Here is a 22400-nt window from a genome sequence, read left to right as displayed (position 1 = left end):
AGAGTCCATGCAGTTGAAGATAGATCGATGGGAAAATGAAGAGAACTTCAGAGACCTATAAAACACTAGCAAGCATGCATGTGTGTGTAATGAGTGTCTCACAAGGAAAGAGGAGAGTGAAAGGGGGGAACTGTTTGAAGAAATAATGGCCAAAAATTTCCCAAATTTAATGAAAGCCAATAATCTATAGATCCAAGAAGTTCAGTATACCGAAACTTCTTTTTCTTTCTTTCTTTAAATTTAAATTCCAAATTCTTAGAAGCAATAGTAAAATAAGTCATTCAGGCATATACACCAGGCTTGTAATTGCTTTTAAAAATATGTATGTGGATATATTGGATTGGATACTTAAAGTGAAAGAAATAGATGTTGGAGAAGCAGGATCATGGTACATGTACTTGACCGTCTGTTTTCACTGGGCCTCACCACTAGCTCCTTCTAAGGTTTCCTCGTAAGTGCAGAGGAGGAACTGAAAGCTACATTTTCCAGAATGTGCTCATGTATCTGATTTAGGGTTAATGTGTATGAAGGGCAGGCACTAGAGTCCAACTGGGAAGTCTGGAGAGAAGGATGCATGACCTTGACAGAATGTTTCAAGCAGAATATGTGTTCCCTGAACTTTTGGTAATTACCCACATTGGAATTTCAGATTGATATAAATCATTAGGAGATTCCCAGGGTTTTGTTTTGTTTTTTAATCCTAAGGGTTCTTGAAACTTGCAGACACCATAGGCAAGATCCTGAGAATCCTGTTCTGGTGCTGAAGCATCTATCTGGTTGCTGGTTTCCCTGACATTCACTTCCTTACGCCTTCACTAGTTATATAAACTCCTAATCCTAAATATCAAAACCATTCATAATTGAGGAAAATATAATGATGCTTCAGTATTAATGTGATGCTGAGTTTTACATTCTATGATTCAAGTTTCTAGAATATCTTTGTCACCATTGGAGAATAACCACTACCATTCTCTCCAGATAACTGCTCTGATTCTTCGCTCTAGCTCACTGTGTAAATTTTGGTCAGAGGAGGTTTTTTTTCTTTTTTTAATTCTTTATTTAAATTAAATTTAGTTAACATATACTGTATTATTAGTTTCAGGGGTAGAATTTAGTGATTCATCAGTTGCATATAACACCCAATGCTCATTACTTCACGTACCCTCCTTAATGCCCATCACCCAGTTACCCCATCCCCCCACCCACTTCCCCTCCAGCAACCCTCAGTTTGTTTCCTAGAGTTCAGTCCCTCCCTATTTTCATCTTAAACGTTCCTTCCTTTCCCCTATGTTGATCTGCTTTGTTTCTTAAATTCCACATATGAGGGAAATCATACGGTATCTGTCTTTCTTTGACTTATTTCGCTTAGCATAGTACCCTGTAGTTCCATCCATGTCATTGCAAATGGCAACCTTTTGTTCCTTTTGATGGCTGAGTAATATTTCATTATATATATATATGTGTATATGTATATATATATGTATATACCACTTCTTTATCCATTCATCTGTCAATGGACATCTGGACTCTTTCCATATTTTGGCTATTGTAGACATTGTAGACATTGCTGCTAAGAACATTGGGGTGCATTTGCCCCTTCAAATCACTATGTTTGTATCCTTTGGATAAATACCTAGTAGTGCAATTGCTGGATCGTAGGGTAGCTCTATTTTCAACTTTTTGAGGAAACTCCATACTGTTTTCCAGAGTAGCTGCACCAGTTTGCATTCCCACCAACGGTGTAAGAGGGTTCCTCTTTCTCTGTATTCTCACCAACATCTGTTTTTTCCTGAGTTGTTAATTTGAGCCATTTGGTCAGAGGAGTTTTTAAAAAAAAAAAACCCTTGAATTGACCCAGAGTTGTTAATTTTGGACATGGCTGGGCTTGAATTGACCCAGAGTTGTTAATTTTGGACATGGCTGGGCTAGATATCAGCAGTAGAAAATGCGAAAATTTGAGTTCCATAAATGGTGACAGGTTTTACAACAAAACCTAGAGTGAGCATTAAAGTTAGCTTTCTGGAATATGTAAAACTACTTTCGAATCTCTAATGTCCTCAATCTACAATCTCTTTTTCACTGCTAACTCTTGATTAGAATGCAAATGAGGGAAAGGCGGAAAATAACCATGTCTGTGCCAGAAAGATGGATAAGCGATAGCCAGGATAAAGCCTCCAAAACGCATGCAGCTCATTGCCTGCTTCCCTTAAGAGAAAGGCCACTATTGAATTTTCTTGTTTAATAGTTTTGAATTATTAATGATTTCTAATGATTCCTTAATCGTTAAGACTAGTCCTTTACCTTTTCAACACAATATGGCACAGATTGAGGAAATAAAAGGGATTTTTAATGGACTTAAGGACAATGCAGAAGGATAAATTTGTTTAAAGCACTTAGATATAGAGAAACTGGTCATTTTCTCTTAAGAGTTTTATTGACAGAAAAGCCAACATTCTCTTGTACTGCGCTACCTTGGATGAGCATATTTTAAAAGTGTTTTCTCCCTCCTTTTAAAGAGGATTTATTTTTTGGAGCAGTTTTAGGTTCACAGCAAAATTGAATGAAAAGTATGAGTTCCTACATAACGCCCCATAGCATCCTCCACTATCTATAACCCACCCCCCCCCCCAAAATGGAACCGACATTCCTATATTTTTATCACTCGAATTCCATAGTTTATATTAAGGTTCACTCTTGGTGAACATTTGTTCACCAAAAATGGTACATTTTATGGGTTTTATTTTTTAGCAAATGTAAATGTCACATATCCACCATTTTAGTATCATACAGAATAGTTTCACTGTCCTCAAAATCCTCTGTGCTTAGTCTATTCATCCCCACCATCCACACCCCTCCCCTGTAACCACTGATCTTTTTACTGTCTCCATAGTTTTGCCTCTTCCAGAATGTTATAGTTGGAATCCTACAGTATGTCACCTTTTCAGATTGTCTTCTTTTACTTAGTAATGTACACTTGAGATTCCTCCATGTTTTTTCATGGTCCCCTAGCTCTTCTGTTTTGTTTTGTTGTTGTTTTTAAGTGCTGAATAATATTCCATTGTTTGGATGAACCAAAGTTTATTTATTCATTCACCTCCTGAAGGACATCTTGGTTGTGTCCAAGTTTTGGCAATTAAGAATAAATCTGCTTATAGACCATCTGTGTGCAGGTTTTTGTGTGGATGTGTTTTCAGTTCCTTTGGATAAATACCAAGCAACGTGATTGCTGGATTGTTTGCTATGAGTCTGTTTAGTTTTGTAAGACTGTCTGTCTTCCGAAGTGGCTGTACCATTTCCATTCTCACCAGCCATGAAGGAGATTCCTGCTGCTGTATATCCTCACCAGTATTTGGTGTTGTTAGTGTTCTGGATTTTGGCCATTCTAATAGGTGCGTGTAGTGATATCTCATAGTTGTTTAAATTTGTAATTCCCTAGTGACATATGCTGTGGAGGGTCTTTCATATGCATATTTGCCACGTGCATGTCTTCTCTAATGAGGTGGTTACTCAGATCTTTTGCTCATTCTTCTTTTTTTTTTTTTAAGATTTTATTTATTTGCGAGAGAGAGAATGAGAGACAGAGAGCATGAGAGGGAGGAGGGTCAGAGGGAGAAGCAGACTCCCTGCTGAGCAGGGAGCCTGATGTGGGACTCGATTCCGGGACTCCAGGATCATGACCTGAGCCGAAGGCAGTCGCTTAACCAACTGAGCCACCCAGGCGCCCTCTTTTGCTCATTCTTTAATTGAGTTATTTTCTTTTTGTTTTAAGAATTCCTTTTATATTTCGGAGTGAATGCTTTTGACATAATTCTCAAGGTCTCTGCCGTAAGGAAATGCAGAAGGGTCATCGATAATGATTTTGATGAGGGGTCTCCCCACAAATACAAATACATGAGGCATTAATTCCTTCCGGGGGGGGAAAGTACCACTGCTATGTTAATGACATTGGCTTTTCCAAATGAAATATTATTGGAATAGGAGAAGTTGGGAAATGATCATTATTTAGGTTTAAATACACATGAAGCATGAAAAATGAATCCTAAAAGCTGCCAAAGTCTGCCACTTTCCTATTTTTTTTTTAGCAGAGAGTATGTTCAATTATAGAATTACTCTGTTCTTAACCATAGTTATATAAAACCAATAGATGATCACAGATAAGTAGGTAGAGTACTATAGGAAATGCATTGCTTCCCCCAGGAATCCAGAAATCCAGGTTATGGTGGTTTGGTTATTTGGAATTTGAAACCAGTTTGCTTTGTATCCTTGGTGATAGGACTGAAAGCCTTCAAATTCTAACATTCTTACATGAGGAACAGCATCTTCAACCTAAAAGAAACTACTTCCACAAATGATTTAAGAAAAAAAATAATGATAAGCATAACAATGACCCTTCTGACTTAGTCTGCAATTCACTTATGGTCTCAGGGTCTTATCTTCCTGATCATAAATAACTCATCCTCTAAACTGTAGGAAAGTAATATTAAGTCAATACCAATTTAAAACAAGAAAGGGAAATTACAAGAGAATCTATCTAAATTCTTTCTTTAAAAAAAGGAAAATGCTTGAAAAAGATACTACAAAGATATCAGAAACTAGCATTAGGAAAATTTAAATCCAGGCATTTTGACCACTTCCTCCAGAAATAGCATGACCGCGCATTTTGGAGGTCCTTTTATTAAGTATTAAATGGATGTGCAGGAATTCTGTTATGAGAATTGTATCATGTATGAATAGATAGAATGATATCTCTTAAGCTCTAAATGATGTCTATCAACCCCAGGCTGGTGCAAATTAGTGAAATTAGTGTGTATATTTCAGGCACAGTGTAAATTAGGAAAGCCTTTTTTTTTTTTTTTTAAAGTAGGCTCCAAGCCCAATGCAGGGCTTGAAGTCATCATCATGACCCTGAGATCAAGAGTCACATACTCTACCTACTGAGTCAGCTAGGCCCCCATATAAAGCCCTTTCTTAAAAAGCCATTTAGAAATACATTTGTACAGCTGTGAAAAATGCATATTTTGGGGGGGCAGTAACTTCATTCTTGTTCTTTTGCAAAAGTTTCTGATTTGAAAACTCTAGACAGTAAGTTAAAATTTGCTTCTTTTGCCCCCAGGTACCACCATTGCTATGCTATTTGCTGTTACTTCTATCATGTTTCATATATGGTTTGTCTCAGTAAGGAAGCTACTAATTGCTTTACCTATAAACTGGGTCATGATAATTCACCATTAGCATGGTAGTGTCACTTTGAATTTGGCCATAAAGACTGAGGTTTTCTCAGGGGCACCTGGGTGAATCAGTCAGTTAAGTGTCTGACTTCAGCTCAGGTCATGTTCTCAGGGTCCTGGGATTGAGCCCCGCATCGAGCCCCTCATCCAGCCCCACATCGGGCTCTGTGCTCAGCGGGAGTCTGCTTGTCCCTCTCCCTCTGCCTCTCCCCCTGCTCATACACTCAAATAAATAAATAAAATCTTAAAAAAAAAAAAACACCAGGCTTTCTGTAGGCATAGCTGAGATCTAGAAAGAAGCACATGGCTGCTCAAGACACAGAAATCTTTATTTATTAAGATTGAAAAGGAAAAGAAAAATCTCATATCATAAGATTTTGACGAGTGTAGAATTATGTCCTGGAATTTTCAAGGCTGAGCCGAAAATCTTGCCTCCTCAATGTTTTCTTTCCTTTTCTTTTCTCTTCTTTTCCTTTCTTTTCTTTCCTTTTTTTTTTTTTTTTTTTTTTTGGATGGTGAGCTTGGAGAGGTGGAGAGAGCATGAGAAAAGTCATTTAACCTAACCTTCAGTTTTCAGTTTCTGCTATTGTAAAACAGAGGTAATAAAACTCCCTCCGCATGAACTTGTCATGAGAGCCAATAAACTAATAGTTGTGAACTCAATGCATACAACATCTTATCCAAAATAAAATGCCATTTTTGTTACTCATCACATCAGGCAAATGGAAAACACAGAGAGAGAACCAACACTTTGTGCCTCTCGGATCATGCTCTTCCTGAACAACGCCAAGACTATAAGCAAGTTTCTAACCAAAGTGTCCATGGTGGTACTTTTAAGCATAGTAGGTTCCCTACTTGGTATTCAGCAGACGCTTTTCGGATGTTTGGCCCATGAAGGGGCAGCTGTGCCATTTTTGGTATTTCTGCAGGTCTCTCTCTGCTTGCTGACAGTGACGTGCACACGTCTGGTTGCTTTCTGCCCGTTTCACAGATTAATTTGTATTTGTGCCCTTAGAATATGCCTTCAAACTTGAAAGTCATATGAGGTCCGTCTTACCTCATTCACAAGGTTCATTATGTGGTATTTGCCAATGTGTAGCCTACCCCCACCCCTTCTTGCTGTTTCCTCAATCAGAAGAAGAGGTTTTACTTTCTTTCCAAATTCATCCCGAATTTGCTTGGAATGTCAATTATAAGAACCTCTGCAAAATGTTTTATTTTTCAGAATTATTTTTAATAAAATCTGTTTCTGGGTATCCATTAAAGATGAACAGAAGATTTTGAGAACATTTACGTTGATTACGTCTTTTACAAAGTATATAAAATTATTTAAGTGTCTGTAGATAATATGTATGAAAAAATTGATCCCCCCACCCTCCCTGATTTTCTTAGTCAACTACCAATAGATTTCATTTTGGGGGCAGAAAGGAACACATAGTTCTAATTATTTAGCATTTACTTGGGTGAAGAGTTTATTTTTATGCTACATGAGGCCAAGCATACCTATGAATATTGAGCATTGCTATTCTTAAAATATTTTTCAAATATGCAGACTGTTCCCATTTGATGGATCTTTGGATGATATTTTTACCTAAGACATAAGTTCTCCTACTCAAGGGAAATGCTGGAGACACCGGCTATGACCAGAGAGTGTGACAGGGTTTGTGTCCCCTTAGTGCCCACGGTTCTTGGTCACGCCACTTCAAAGAATGAAGAGGTAGACCAGACAAAGGGTGGTGGCAAGAAAGCAAAGGTTATTGAGCAAGAGTACAAAGCTCCCAGAGAGGGAGTGGGGCCCAAGTGAGAATTTCTAAGTTTAAGGGGTTTTATGAGCTCTTTTGTGGAACTTTCTTAAGCAATCAGGGTGTTCTGAGTCCTGCCAATTAGGGCTTTGGTCATGTATCTGTCCATCTATTAGGTTAATGTCCACATGCTGATGGTCTTTTTTTGCTGACATCTGGGGGCTTGGGTCTTCACTGCCCCTTGCCTGTAATATTGACAAATGCTTTTGTGGTTAATTGTCTTGTTTTAGGACGTTTTGCACAAGTCGTTTCTGCAAAGGCTGCAGAAATGTCAGTGTGGTCCTGTCTAAGCTGCAAAACAGGATATCAGTGCTGTTTTATCTTAGCTGTCCTGACTCCATATTTTCTTGATGGGAACCCTGGCCCCTGACTGCCTAGCTCTCCAATTAGCTCCTAACAAGAGGACCATCTTGGATGTGATCATGTAACACTCCATTTGCATTGAGAACTGGAGAACCTTCTCCAGCTTAACACAGTATTTCCCTAGTTTTCTTTGATGAAGGGAGGTAGCCCGATAACAATTGAGTGAATTTCATATCACTCATTCAAGGTGAAATTTAATTTTACTTAGATCTTTTTTTTAAAGACTTTATTTATTTTGAGAGAAAGAGAGAGAGAGAGCGTGGTTACAGGGTAGGGAGGGAACAGAGAGATGGAGAGAGAGAATCTCAAGCAGACTGTACACTGAGGGTGAAGCCCGACTCGGGACTCGGTCTCGCAACTGTGAGATCATGACCTGAGCCGAAATCAAGAGTCAGGTGCTTAACTGACTGAGCCACCCAGGTGCCCCTAGATACTTTTTTATTCAAGTGTGGCAGTGGTGAACTTAGGAATTGCAAAGCATCCTTACATACCAGCCTCTAATTCCGATCCACAAGCTATGGACGATCCCATTGTGTGGAAATGCACTTGTCTCTCGGAAGTCACTCCTGATTGGAGCGATACCAGTAGATGATGATCAAATTAAGATGGAATGATGGTTAATGCTTCGAAATCTCTGGACAGATTCAGAGTGGTCTGCATAGGGATCAGGAAAGAACTAAAGTAGATTTGCTAGAGTTTGCTGAGGAGATGAATTTCTCTGATAATCCCAACAACTGTCATTTTATCTGTAGACTATACATTCAAAATACTTCGGTATAAACAGCGATATGTGTATGTATACAAATTAACTGCAATGTATTCTTTAGGGGTCTTAATTAACATTTGAAGAATACTAATCATAATATATCCTGAGAGATTTAAATAATCTTCGAGGGAAATATTTATTTGATCTCATTTTACATGATAATTTTAGAACAAATGCACTGTATTTTCATAGGCCATAGCTACATAGTACCTTTTAATATATTGCTATCACAAATAACATATATTACATATAATCTACTTTCTTGATTATGACCTTGAAGACTTCCCACCAAATTTTCTTTTTTTTTTCCTGTTAAAATGTTCAGTTGGGAACTGTGAAATCACTCTTTTATAACTATTACTGGTATAAGAAGAAGCATAGCCAAATGGATGCAAGTGTAGACTCCAGAGTTATTCTCTAATACAGTCTGAATCATGATTCTATCATTTACTGGCTATGCGACCTTGAGGATGTTATTTAACTTCCCTGTTTAGCACTACTTTTCATCTATAAAATTGAATACAAGTAGTACCTAGTTGTTGGGGATTACATGAGATCCTAAATACCTGAAACATACAGTATAAATGTATAGTAAGTGTTCAAAACTTATCATTATTGGCAACAGTCATTTTAAAAGTGTAACCTTATTTTTTTCTCTTTACGATTGGTAGTAATACTGTTTTTCTTGCTAGGTAATATGTTAAGAGTTTTATTTAAATTCTCTGACTCAATCTTCTCAGAAACTCTGAAGAATGTACTAACGCTGTCAACATTTTATAGATGAGGAAACAGGTTTTGAGAGTCTGATACATGATGTGTCCAAGGTCATACGGAGAGCAAGTGGCTGAAGGGAAATGGGGATAATTTCTTTATCAAAACAAAGCTAGCAAAAATCAAACAAAATGTAGACATTGAAGGGCAAAGGTTCTTGAGTAACTCTGAAATATAAACAAAACTAGAATCAAAACATGTAAGAAAAAAATGGAGTAATGTTTAAATTAGGCAAAACCCTGGGAAACTAATAATCAATTTTGTTCCTATTCCTTCCTCATAGCTTACATTAGTATAAATTAAGAAATAGTTTAGCGCCACCATGGGGATAAATATCTGATTTGTGGCCTGTAATTAACTTCTATATAGGTTATACTCTTGAATAGCTCCTACCATACAATTTTCTCAGAAATAACCATAAAAGTGTATGCTGTATTTCTTTATCTCTTGGCCAACCCAGAACTAAGGGTCCCACGCAAATCAAGTCTTAAAAAGTGCTGGAACCACATAGCAAGTGTTCAACAAAGATTGATTGAGTGATTTAGTAATTGTATAATCACTCTAAATATCTTTCTTAGGAATCTAACCAACTTTTGAATCTTGGAATTCCAAACTCTTCAGTAGATTTCAAAAATGAGAGATCTGTTATCTGTATGAGAAAGCCCAGGGACGTAAAGGTTAGTAGGTCGTGAAGGAGGATGATGAAGCAGTGTGTGACATAAAGTTCTGCATGCTAGAGATAATCCACAGAGCTCACAGATAAGCTTCCAGAACCTGATTGATTATTCTTTAGAAAGTGAACATTTTGAGAGTTTCCAAGTAGGAAAATCAGAGGTTTTGCAGTTATCCTGTGCTTATAAACAGTGAGGAAAATTGATCTGGACCTTCAGTGCCCTTAGAATATATTCTTTATCATCAAAGTTAAGGTGTGCTGCAGAATTCCAAATACAATGATTTTAATTCCTTAATTTATTCTGCCAGGATACTAAACAAACAAAAAAACAAAAAAACCCAAAACCCAAAACAAACAAAAAGTGCGTCAAGCGGCACGAAGAACTTCTCTCCATCCAGGCACAACTTGTCTTAAAGCATTCCCTGCCTCCTCTCTGTTCTTCAATCTTTTGAAAAGCAGTAAAAGATCTCAGTCCTTTGCTCGTGAAAACCTTTCCCATCCCTAAAGTCCCTTTGACATTGATAATGAGATTCAACTGTGAGGGAGTATTCTTGGGCTGTCTTTAATTGTCTAGAATTACGGTGCTCGTTTATGTGATGTGCTGGCTTGAGCAGAGCTCACAGGACATCGTGTTCTGTCTAAAAGGCTTCAATTAAATGCCAGGGATGTCAAAGCAATCACCTGGTTCCCTTCGGCAGGGAAATTCTCATGGCTAGGCAGCTGGGCCAGCTGTTTGCAGGCACATAATACTGCGCTTGCAACAGCACAATTTTCAGGGTTCTAAGGGTTGATTTAATACAAGACAGCTTCCATGAATTTGTCTTGAGACGAATGTCTCAAATTTTCTGCTATTTCAGAAATATCAGAAAGTTACTGCACATAGTCTCAATAGGGGAAGAAAATTAAGTTCAATAAGTTCAGTGAAATTCAGTATAGATCTTGAGGCACAAGCCTAGCTACTGTAATATTGAGCGGAAGAGAGGAAGGGTATGGGAGTCAGGTAGAGCTGACTACAATAAGGACTCCACGAGGCTGACCGACTGTCCTTGTTTACCAGGGATTGAGTATCCTGGCAAAGACCTAAGCAAACCAGACTGAGTTCAGTGACACTCTCTGTACCACTTCCTTGGGCAAACTATTTCATCCCTCAACTACAAACTATGACCTCATTTATTATATGCATTCTATGCAGATAGGGTATTTTCTTTCCTAGGGTGATTTTGAAGATTTTATGGGATCACACAGCTATTTATTAAGTGCTATGTGCCCGATCTTGTGGCAAGTATTTATGTACTTGATTTTATAGAATCCTTGAAGTTCAATAAAGCACAGCTAAGAGCAGCTTGATTCTCTCTGCCTGAGTTTGAATTGTGGCTCTCCTGCTCACTAACTATATGACCTTTAATCTCTGAAACATGTTCCTCAACTGTAAAATGGTAATAGTTTCAACTTCACAGAGTTACCGTTAGGACAATGTCTAGAACAGAGTAAGCAGAGACATGGCCTCTACTTTTATGACCCTTTGCTTTCTCATGGGGGTGGGGGAATAAACCAAAAAATAAAAAAATTAAAAACAGTAAATAGATGATTTTGGAATTCACAAGCACCTTGACAATAGAGTGTTTTGTAATAGAAAACTCCTTCTGAAGATGGGGCAGGTTTTATAGGGAGTTATGCAGAGAGAGCCTATCTGGAGAAATAATATTTGGGCTGAACTTGAAAATGAGCAAGGAACAACCGTGGGAAGAACTACCAGCTCATTCCTGACAGAAGAAATGGCAAGTGCAAAAGGCCTGAGTCAAGAATAGTTTTACTGGTGCAGAGGAATGGAAAAGAGGTTGGTAAGGCTAGAGTGTTGACCAAAGACGGGGATGCCATGGCACCTGGGGGTAAATGGTTTGGTAACCAACAGAAACACCAGTTTTTAATGATACAAACCAAAAGCAATCTAAGTTCTCTTCTGATCTCTCCCAGGCAGTGAAACAACTTTCATAAAAGCTGTGTAGCCAAGTGTCAGCAAAATCCACTAGAAAATGACCCAGAGCATGTCTTCAGAAATAGCTGTAACCTAGAAAACACACATACAGCATCGCCTGAGCATTTGGGGAGGAGCGTGGATGGAGTGAGTGGTGAGGGTCCAGGAGCTCTGGGAACCTCCTCTTCTCCCTCACTTAATATATCTCTCCCTTATTTGACCAGGCAAAATAAGCACTGCCTACTTTTGAGGGAATAAAAATATATTGTAATTTTTTTTGTTTTACTTTCTGAGAAATGTTTCTGATTTTATGAACTGTAGAGTTTAATGTTCCAACATGCATTCTTCCGAAAAAAAAAAAAAAAAAAAGAATCCTATTGCTGTTCTAGCTTGCTGGGGGAAAAACAAATCCATTTTCAATGAAAAGAAGGCAATGTGAGCACTTTTATCATGCATATGTGTGTTCTTGGGGCTAATCTGAAATAATTATCCCTCTCTTCAAAAATCCACATCAACCAAATATTATGACAGCCTGATGTTCTACTCTTAGTAACTGCCTTAGGCTAACACCAGCTTTTCTCCATTTAAGTGCGCTACTACAAAGTTAACACCTAAATTCCATTTTCAGTTTTTCTTTTAGTGAGCTAGTCCCTGATGACAACATAACAATGGATAATAAGTTTCAGAGAAGTTGAAAGAAGAATAAGAAGCACCTTAGAGAGATGGCTTAGAGGAAGAGTTCCATGAAACACACTTCAGGAAGTAAAGGTAGAGTGTGATGTTAGATGCTGCTTAAAATGAGGACAATGTATGGGAGATGAGAGGATGAATGGAGAGATAGTTATTATTTAATTATTCTTGTGAAATGTTATATTGGCCAAAGCTTTTCCAAGGTCCCTGCCAAATGTAAAGTCTCTGATACTGTGATTATGTGAATTATACATCTGCATTTCCCAAAATCTTCACTAGATTTTACTGGTGATGTTCCTGTCCTTCATCAAAGAAGTACCATTAACAATAGTCAGATATGATCCAGTCACATGCAAGCCATATGCAAAATTACAGACAATATTTATAAATGTATATATACATATCCTGAATATCCATCCTTCTAACACCAGTCTTGACTCTTCCATGTTCTTTTAAAACTTTCATCCAAGTTTTGAATACCAATTTTTTAATTAGCCATCAATCTGAGAAATCATAGTATAGATTCATTTTCTTAGCTTTTGATTTTGATCTAATATTAGAGTTATAGAAAAGTTGCAAAAGTAACACGGAGAATTCCCTTAACACTTCACTCAGCATCCCCTAATGTTAGCATCTTATAAAACACATTAAAATGATCAAACCAGGAATTAACATTAGTACAATACTATTAACTATAGACCTTATTTGGATTTTGCCAGTTCCTCTACATATATCCTGTTTGTGTTGTAGAATCCAACTGAGGATCTCACATCATACTTAGTTTTTTATGTCTGTTGAGTTGCCTCCAATCTGTAACAGTACCTCAATCTTACCTTGACTTCCAGATTTTGACACTTTTGATGACTACCCGTTGGCTATTTTGTAGAAAGTCAATTTGGGGTTGTCCAAACTTTTCTTTCCTCCTTAGAATGAGGCTCTGTATTTTTGGCAAAAACATGATATAAGTAAAGTTGTGTTCTCCTCAGTGCATCGTATCATGATGTCCGTGATGTTGTGCGTTACCACTGATGATGTTCTTGATCTCTTGATTAAGGTGTTATCTGCTGCATTTATACACTGTAAAATTACCATTTTTCCTTTTGTATCTGACAGAAGATAATAAATATCCTGAGGAAGATACTTTGAGGCTGTGTGAATATCCTGTTCTCCTCAAAAATATATAATTTTAATAATTTTAGTGTTCATTGGTAGATCTTGCCTGCAACAATAATTACGGTAGTGTTTTCCCATGGGTGATATTCCATTCCCTTCTTTCTTTCTAAATGTATTAATAGAAATCTTATGGGGGCACCTGCGTGGCTCAGTGGTTAAGCCTCCGACTCTTGATTTTGGATCAGGTCATGATCTCAGGGTCATAAGATGGAACCCCTCCCATAGGGCTCCATGCTTAGGATGGAGTCTGACTGAGATTCTCTCTCTCCCTCTCCCTCTGCCCCTCCTCCTACTTGCACTCTTTGAATAGATAAGTAAAATCTCTGAAAAAATAGATATCTTATGCAAGAAAGAGCAGTCCCTTCTGAGACATTAATTTTTTCCTTCAATTATTCAGTTTTATATGGGCTCATGGATGATTATTTTGTTCTACGAGTGATAGTCCAATACAATTATTATTATTTTGCTAGGATTATTCTATACTTGGCCATTAGGACACCCTTCAATTTGGATTCTGTGTCCTTTTGTTATGCTCCATCCTTTTCTGAACACATTCTTATTTTTGGTACTACAAATGCTCCAGCTCATTGTGTATTTTCTCTGCCCCAGCCCTGCAATTGATCACTTCTTCAGGCAGCCCTGGTTCCTCTGATTAGAGAACAGTGCTTAGGAACCAACGTCTGGGTGCTAGTGGTGCTCATTGTTATGAGGGTTTCACTGCTCTCAGGCCCTCCCAGCATACAGAGTTAGGGAATGTATGCATGTCTGCTAACCCCTCCACACACACAAATCTGTGTTTGTGTGTACATGTGTGTGTGATTTCATATTGATAACTCTGGTTCCAATGCAATGCCATAGGGTTCATTTTAGCCTTCGTCTTGCATTATTTGTAACTTCTTCTTCCCACAGTGACACAGCCGGCTCTCATTATATTTCAAAAGGCTTTGGTTCCTTCAATATGATACCCACATAAAGTTGTAAAGCAATAACTAACCAATACCTTTGTGAGAGATAGATTTGCTAACTAGAATTAGTATTTATGTATAGTTCTTTTGACAGATTTATTTATTTATTTATTTATTTATTTATTTATTTATTTATTTATTTATTTATTGAGAGAGTGAGTGAGAGTGGAGGCAGGAGCAGAAGGAGAGGGAGAGAGAGAATCTCAAACAGACTCCATGCTCTGTGCCAAGCCGACACGGGACACGATTCTACAATCCCGAGACCATGACCTGATCCAAAACCAAGAGTTGGACACTCAACCAACTCAGCCACCCAGGTGCCCCTAGTTCTTTTGATCTTTAGAGTACAGAATCCAGTCAACAAATTGTTTCCCGAAGTTATTTATGTTACTTATTTCCTTCCCCACCCCTCCAGTATGATTTTATAATTTGTAATGCAGTTAGGTTCATTTGATACAATTTTATTACCTTTTGGGGTTCTCCCAGTACATTCTGGTTGATTTTAATATTGCATTAATTTGGGAAGGTGGTTAATTGCAATGGCTTTAAAAGTCAGAGCTATACCAGAAGATACACACAACGTCATGCCCTTTCTCCTCACTCTTACAACCCCATACCTGTTTATCCTTTCTTTCTACTCCTTTCAACCATTCCCTTGTAGGTGACCAATCTTTTTTAGTCCCCAATTTATCTTTTTTCTGTTGTGCAAATAAGAATATACATGTATAGTTTCTTACATTCCCTTCTTTTTTACATGAAGACTAGAACAGTCTAAGTCATCTTTCGTATATAGTTTTTTCTTACCATTATATCCTGGATATCACTCTATCATTCCACAGAGATCTTACCCATTTTTAACAGCTGCATAGCACTCCATTAGGTGGGTGTACCATAATTCATTTAACCACTTTGCTGTGTATGGACATTTAGATTTATGCATTATTTCTTATTACAAACAGTGCTAGAAGGAATAATCTCGGACATATATGCTTTCATACTACTGTACATGTATCTTCAGGGTAGGTTCCTAGAAGTGAGATTATTGTGCCAAAAGGCAAGTGTAAATATAGTTTTGTTGGGTAATGCTAAATTTTCTTTCAGAATGTGCAAAACTGCATTCTTACCAACAGTACATGGCAATGCCAATTTCCCCAATCTTCTCCAATACACTACATTATGAGTTTGTTTTTTTTTTAAGTTAGTCTATTGGTAAAAAATACTATCTCAGTGTTTTAATTTTTATTTATTTAGTTATAAGTGTGTATTTATCAAACATTAGATGCCCACTTTAACCTTATATTATGAACCTTATATTATGGATTGCCTGTTAATATTTTTTCCTGTTTCCATCAAGTCATTTTCCCATATTTGATTTTCAATATTTAAAAAATTTTCAAATGTAAAGATAATAGTCACTTGTCTTTGATATATGTTGTAAATATTTTCTCCTTGTTGTCAATTGTTTTTTGATTTAATGGTGTTTTTTTCATGCAAAATTTTTATTTTTATGCAAATTTATTATTTTTCCTTTTATTGCCTATGGATTATGAATTGTAGAAAACCTTCTCTTATTATCAAGGTCAAAAAGGAATTCATCCATGTTTTCTTCTATTATTTGCATAGTTTCTTTTTTTTTACCCCCACATTTATATCCCTGATCCAGTTTGGGCTTTATCTTGTGTATGGTGTGAAGGTATGAATATAATTTTATTGATTTTATTCAAATGGTTACTTCATTATTCCAGCACCATTTATTGAAGAGACCATCTTTCCCACATAGATTTGAGATGCTACCTTTATCATTCACTTAGCTTCCATATGTATTTGAACCCATTTCTGGACTTTCTATTCTATTCCACTGGTCTACTTCTCTGATCATATACCAATACCACAACTTTTAGTTTTGGAAGCTTTACTGTATACCTCATTATAGCTAATTCCCTTGGTCACTTTTTTTCCTCTTTTGTGTGCATTTCGCTGGAGAGTTTTTCATGTTTGTTTATCTAAATAAATTTTATCATCAGCTTGCCTAATTCTATACATGGCTCACTTAATATTTTCATTGAGATTGCCTAGAATTCATAAATTTAGGGAGTTCTGACATCCTTGTAAAGTCTAATCTTCCTATATAAGAACAATTAGTACTTTTCCATTTATTTAAGTCCATTTTTATGCCTCTCAGTAGTGTTTAAAATTTTTCCTCATATAGGGGCACCTGGGTGGCTCAGTCGGTTAGGCGTCTACCTTCAGCTCAGGTCATGATCCCAGGGTCCTGGGATCGAGCCCCACATCAGGCTCCCTGCTCTGCGGGAAGCCTGCTTCTCCCTCTCCCGCTCCCCCTGCTTGTGTTCCTGCTCTCGCTGTGTCTCTCTCTGTCAAATAAATAAATAAAATCTTAAAAAAAAATTTAATTAAAAACAAAACGGGATGCCTGGGTGGCTCAGTCGGTTAAGCGTCTGCCTTCTGCTCAAATCATGATTCCAGGGTCCAGAGATCGAGGCCCACATCGGGCTCCCTGCTCAGCAGGAAGTCTACTTCTCTCTCTGCCTCTGCCCCTCTCCCCTGCTCATGCTGTCTCTCTTAAGCAAAATCTTTAAAAAAATAAATAAAACATTTCCTCATATAGTCTTGCACATTTTTTACATTTATTCTAAGTATTTAATCTTCATTGATTCAATTTTATTTTCTGATTTTAAAATGTGTAAGCATTTGCCATATTACCACAGATGTACATAATAAACAGTTATGCAATATTTCACTGGAATTATTGTGGTTTTAATGTGAGAAATTTCACTTCCTCTGACTATTCCTATTGCATATCATGCTATGTTAAGTAACTTCATACATTTCTTTCTTACTTTGGGATGATTTCCTATAAATGGGTTATTATTTCTTTTAATGCAGTTCAAAATGTATTTCTTAAATGGGTTAATCAATATATAGTGTCGACAGCATTAAATAACTTTGCCAGCTTTATTGCATCCTTTTTTTTTAGCATTGATTGGGGTTGAATTTTAAATGTGGTTATTTAAGGGGCAAAATGTCATTTCCTTTTAATTTTGAATGGTTTTAATATCTCAAATTGCTTATCCTATTTATGAATTTTACTTGCTCTAGTTTGAGTTGTTTATTAACTGTCTAGTTTTCATAAATGTTTTATTGTACTCAGTATAATTTTGAGGGTCTAGCAAATGTGTTCAATTTACCCAATATCTTTGTGCTAAAAATCTGATATTCTCTCAGAGATATCCAAGTAGTACCTTCATTTATTATTATTTTTTAAAGATTTTATTTATTTATTTGAGAGAGAGAATGAGAGACAGAGAGCACGAGAGGGAAGAGGGTCAGAGGGAGAAGCAGACCCCCTGCTGAGCAGGGAGCCCGATGTGGGACTCGATCCCGGGACTCCAGGATCATGACCTGAGCCGAAGGCAGTCGCTTAACCAACTGAGCCACCCAGGCGCCCCAGTAGTACCTTCATTTAAAATGTGTGCTCTTAGATACATGATTTATATTTATATTTTAAATATGTGGTTCTAGCTTTAAATGAAAATATAGACTCTATTCTTAACCCTTATTGACTGCAAATGTCCAGCCTTGTCTTTGGGCTACTACCCCTTTTCAACTCCTACTGGATTCTTTGTGCATATAAATAACCTGGGGAACTTGTTAACATGAATTATTTCAGGTTATTCTGAATTTGGGTTCCTTCTTCAGCTGTCAATGTACTGGAGATAAACAGTTTTCAATAATTTATCATCCTGTATGAAATCTAAGCCATAGCTAAAATGTAAACACCTTGAATATACACCCGCCATTACATGCCTGACTACCCAATGTCATCAAGGTTAAGTTTTGAAATGTCCTATTTCTTCTTGACTCCTGAGCATCCCATGTCAGTTGTTTGCCACTCTCTCTATTCCTTAGCTCAGTGGTCCTCCAACCTATCAAAATAAACTGTGTATCTTTAAAATAGAGTTAATGCAGTTTTTATCTATATCTCTGAGCTAAACTTTGCTTAAAACCTTCCCAATGCACACTCATATCGGGAGGAATGATCTGTTCTTGAAGTTGTTGGTATTTCTGAACTGAACAATATGTACTTTTCATCCCAAAGGACTGAAAATGTCATGTCTTCAAACTGACATTTTTCAGTCAACCACACTGTTAAGCCAAGATTTTTCTGGTGTACACAAAGATGGAGATACTGTGTCCTACACTCCAGGATGGAGGAGAGATTGACAGTTGTGTGTATTTGTTTGAACGTGTGTGTGTGTGTGTGTGTGTGTGTGTGTGAGAGAGAGAGAGAGAGAGAGAGAGAGGAGAAAGAAGGGGGGAGGGGAAGAGCAAGCACTCACAGGAAAATTCAATTCACACAGAAGGAACAATAGTTGGAAATGGTCACATACACAATAACATGCTGTCATCCACCAATGTCCTTAATGAACACTTTCCCATGCATTTTACCAATGAGGGCTAAGAATTTTAAGTTATGTACAAAATAAATGAACATAATTATCTAAGCATCTCTCTGAGACTTTGTTACTGGATTCTATGCAGTGATGTGTCACCAGATGGCCTGTACCATCAATGCTAGACTGTCTTTTGTGTAGGTTTTTACTGTTTGGTAATGGGTTTCACATAATTGACTTCACTTTATCTTAATGAAACTACTTAGTCACTCTATGAACTTGATTATATTTTTTAGGGAAAATTATTTATTCATTCACTCATTTATATATCTATAGAAACATCTGTTCATTTAATCATGACATTCATTCATTCATCCATTCTTTTGTGAATTTATTTATTTATATCATGCCTTGCCTATAACTAATTTAAGATAGCTGGAAATATGGATTATATAGACTGTTACCGCTTACATTTTAATGTACATGTGAGTAACATGGGGAGTCTTGCTAAATACACATTATGTTTAAATAGTTCTGAGTGGAGCCTGAGATTTGGCATTTCTAACAAGCTCCCAGATGTTGCCAATGTTACAGGTCCACCAAGCCCATTTTAAGGAACAAGAACTTGATGGCCTTCTCTCTTCTTGAGAAGACATCAGTAAAGGAATATAACACATACTGGACATTAAGCAATTAAGAGTAGCTTCCCAAGCACCCATCTGTGTCTGAGGGAGTGTGTCTTAGAAAGTGTTTAATGCTCTTACACAGGGTATGCAATTTTTCTGTATAATAAGGATTTGATTTTTAATTCTACTTTCAAGAAGAAAGTATCATTTCCCAACTAAATATGGTACACATACAGCTCATCTTCAGAATATAGGTGAACAATGCTCCAACAGAGAGACCACAAACCTGCAATGCTCATCTGCTGTATTGAGCTCAGAAATAATTAGGCAAAGGTTAAGAATTATCAGTGATCACTGAAAATGGTTCTGAAGCCAGAAACTGTGCTCCCCAAAGCACATTGGGCACACAACTTGAATGTCCCAGATCCACTCCATTACTCACCAGCTTAAGGATTGGCTCCAGCTGCTTAAAGAAGGAAATGAATTCTGAAGTCAATTCAATGTACCTATCATTTGTTTTCAACAAATGTGTGCAATTTTCATCATAGCAGATGGTTTGGTGAACTTCAGTGAGTTTCAAGCAATCTATTATTTAACCTTTCTTAAATCTTATTTTTGTTTCTTTATAAAACTCTAGTTTAAAGAAAACCTCTAGATATCAATACATACACACACACACCCCAGGGGAACAAAGAAAAAGATAGATATGCACTCTTAATAAATAATAATCTTACGGCTCTCTCACTGTATAAATGAGAGATTTACTCCCAAAGACTCATTTAAAGCATAAAAAATGGGACACAGAGGCACATAAAAAGTCCCCTGATACTGAAAACAATAAATGAGTTATCACAATACAAATAAATAATAAATTTATTATTATTAATGTAAATTTATTAATAAATTTAATTAAGGAAATAAGGAAAATAAAGGAAATAAAGAAAATTCTCTGTGCCCTCTTACCGACTCTCCTTCCCCTTTCCCACCTTCCCATCACCTAAAAAGTGATCTTGACTCATGTTTTTAAGGTGTCTGGAAACAAATACAGGAAGAGTAATAACAACAAACAAGAGGAGAACAAGAAACATAACTGAGGTGCACTAACCTAATTGGAACATGAATGAGGATTGTGTCCTTTCTGTTTGTGATTGTTCGTGTCCTTCAGAGTATCCTGAAAACATAACCAGGGAAAACCCATGCCAAAGAAGGCAGAGAGTCCCATGGGGTCAGAAAGAAATAACATTGCTTTGCAAAGGTTGAGGAATAAAAAATGACCAAGAAATGAGGAATACAGTATGATCAAGAAATAAGAATTTCATAGGCCTCTTGTCAATGTCAAGATCTTGTTTTTATAGGTCTCTGGTCATTGTCAAGTTCTGGTTGGTGGTGCACACAGTGCTACATCAATCTTTTGCTTATCCATGTAGTTATGTCATGGCTCAGACTGGAGCTGATTTGTGATGTTAAAGTAACTGAAAACACACTGGTTGACCACACCGTTAGTTTCTCTGTTCCGGAGTTGTCTAAGCTTTCTTTTTTTCTTCCCTTCCTAATATTGATATATTTTATTTTGTTGCATTGAATCTGATAACAGCTCTGCATGTGAGGTTTTAAAACATCTTTCAGGACATCTTTGGACCCCTTGAATCCAAAAGTATTTAGGTAGGAAGACCAGTATTGCACTGTGTTCTGAAAAGGTGAAGCAGAAGTTTGAATGCTATGGCGATCTGTTTTCGAGTCTGCTGAGAACATTTTGCCCAGCATCAGTTGTCTTCTGATGAGAATGAGCCACAATATCGATTAATCAAAACCCACATCAGGCACATTCTTCCCAAACCCTGGCCAAATGGAAGTGCTCTTCTTTCATTTCAAAGGGTCCAACTTTGCCTAATTTCAAAATCATAGCTAAAAATCTATCCAAACCCTCAGAGCACCATCTGAGTGGAATCAGTAATTCTACTGACCGTAGTCCATCTACGTGGCATCTACCCAGTGTCCATTTGACTGTGAGTGATCCCTGTCAGCCCACAAACTTCCTCATTCCCAACTTGCTGGCTCAGGCTAAGAGACAAATATTCTTGCCTGGTTTTCTTGAAACTGTTTGGATCTCTATTGGCCTTATAGCAATGTTATGATCTCATGCTTGCCTGCCAACTCTCCTGAGTAGTTGGATTCTGTTCATTGTGCTTCCAAAGTTAGCTTTTCTTTATGAATTACTCAATTATCAAAAAGGAAGAACCTAAAGAAACCCTTTCCCTCTAGGGTCCTGCTCCCATTTCTCACATCCTGGATTTACCTCTTTAGTTATGAACATTGGCTCAATTCAATTCCAGTTCTACCATTGTCTCAAAATCTGTGTATTGGACTCTCCTCTCATTGCTATAAAGGGCAGTCCTACCGGATTATCAGTTCTCTTAGCTCCTACTTGACCAATGAAGCTATCTTATCCTTCTGACAACTTGTTCTGTGTTCTCAGAGTCTCTGAACTTATAAGTCAGGCTGTGTTATGGACAGCAAGACATGAAAGAGAAGCAAAGAATCTTACCCCAAAGAACCCCTATCAGTGAAAATTCTTAGTTACAAGACAGAATCTGACTATGGCTAACTTATGAAAAAAATTAATGGATTACAAGAATACAGGGTAGTTTGTGACCTAGAGAACCTGGTGCAGAAATGGTTAATAACCAATGTAGGAAAGAAAAATTAGTATCATTGTGAGGTAGGAAGAAGAGTGGGCATGATCATACCACAAGAGCCTTCTCCTTAGGTGAACTTTATTGGTATCACCCCACTGGTACTGCTCAACAAATGCTCAGCCCCAGCATATCTGGATTCCTGTGGCTGCCACCTTCACCACAACCCCAACAATTCTCACTGCCATGATTGCCATAGGCACCATGAATCATGTTTACCTATTCCTGTATAGCTGAAGTGGTCTACCAAGATTCAAAGTTCA

This window comes from Neomonachus schauinslandi, chromosome 15 (genome assembly GCF_002201575.2).
Source record: "Neomonachus schauinslandi chromosome 15, ASM220157v2, whole genome shotgun sequence".
In the NCBI taxonomy this organism is placed as follows: domain Eukaryota; kingdom Metazoa; phylum Chordata; class Mammalia; order Carnivora; family Phocidae; genus Neomonachus; species Neomonachus schauinslandi.
The sequence above is the reverse complement of the archived record's forward strand: the minus strand, read 5'-3'. Positions refer to the sequence as shown.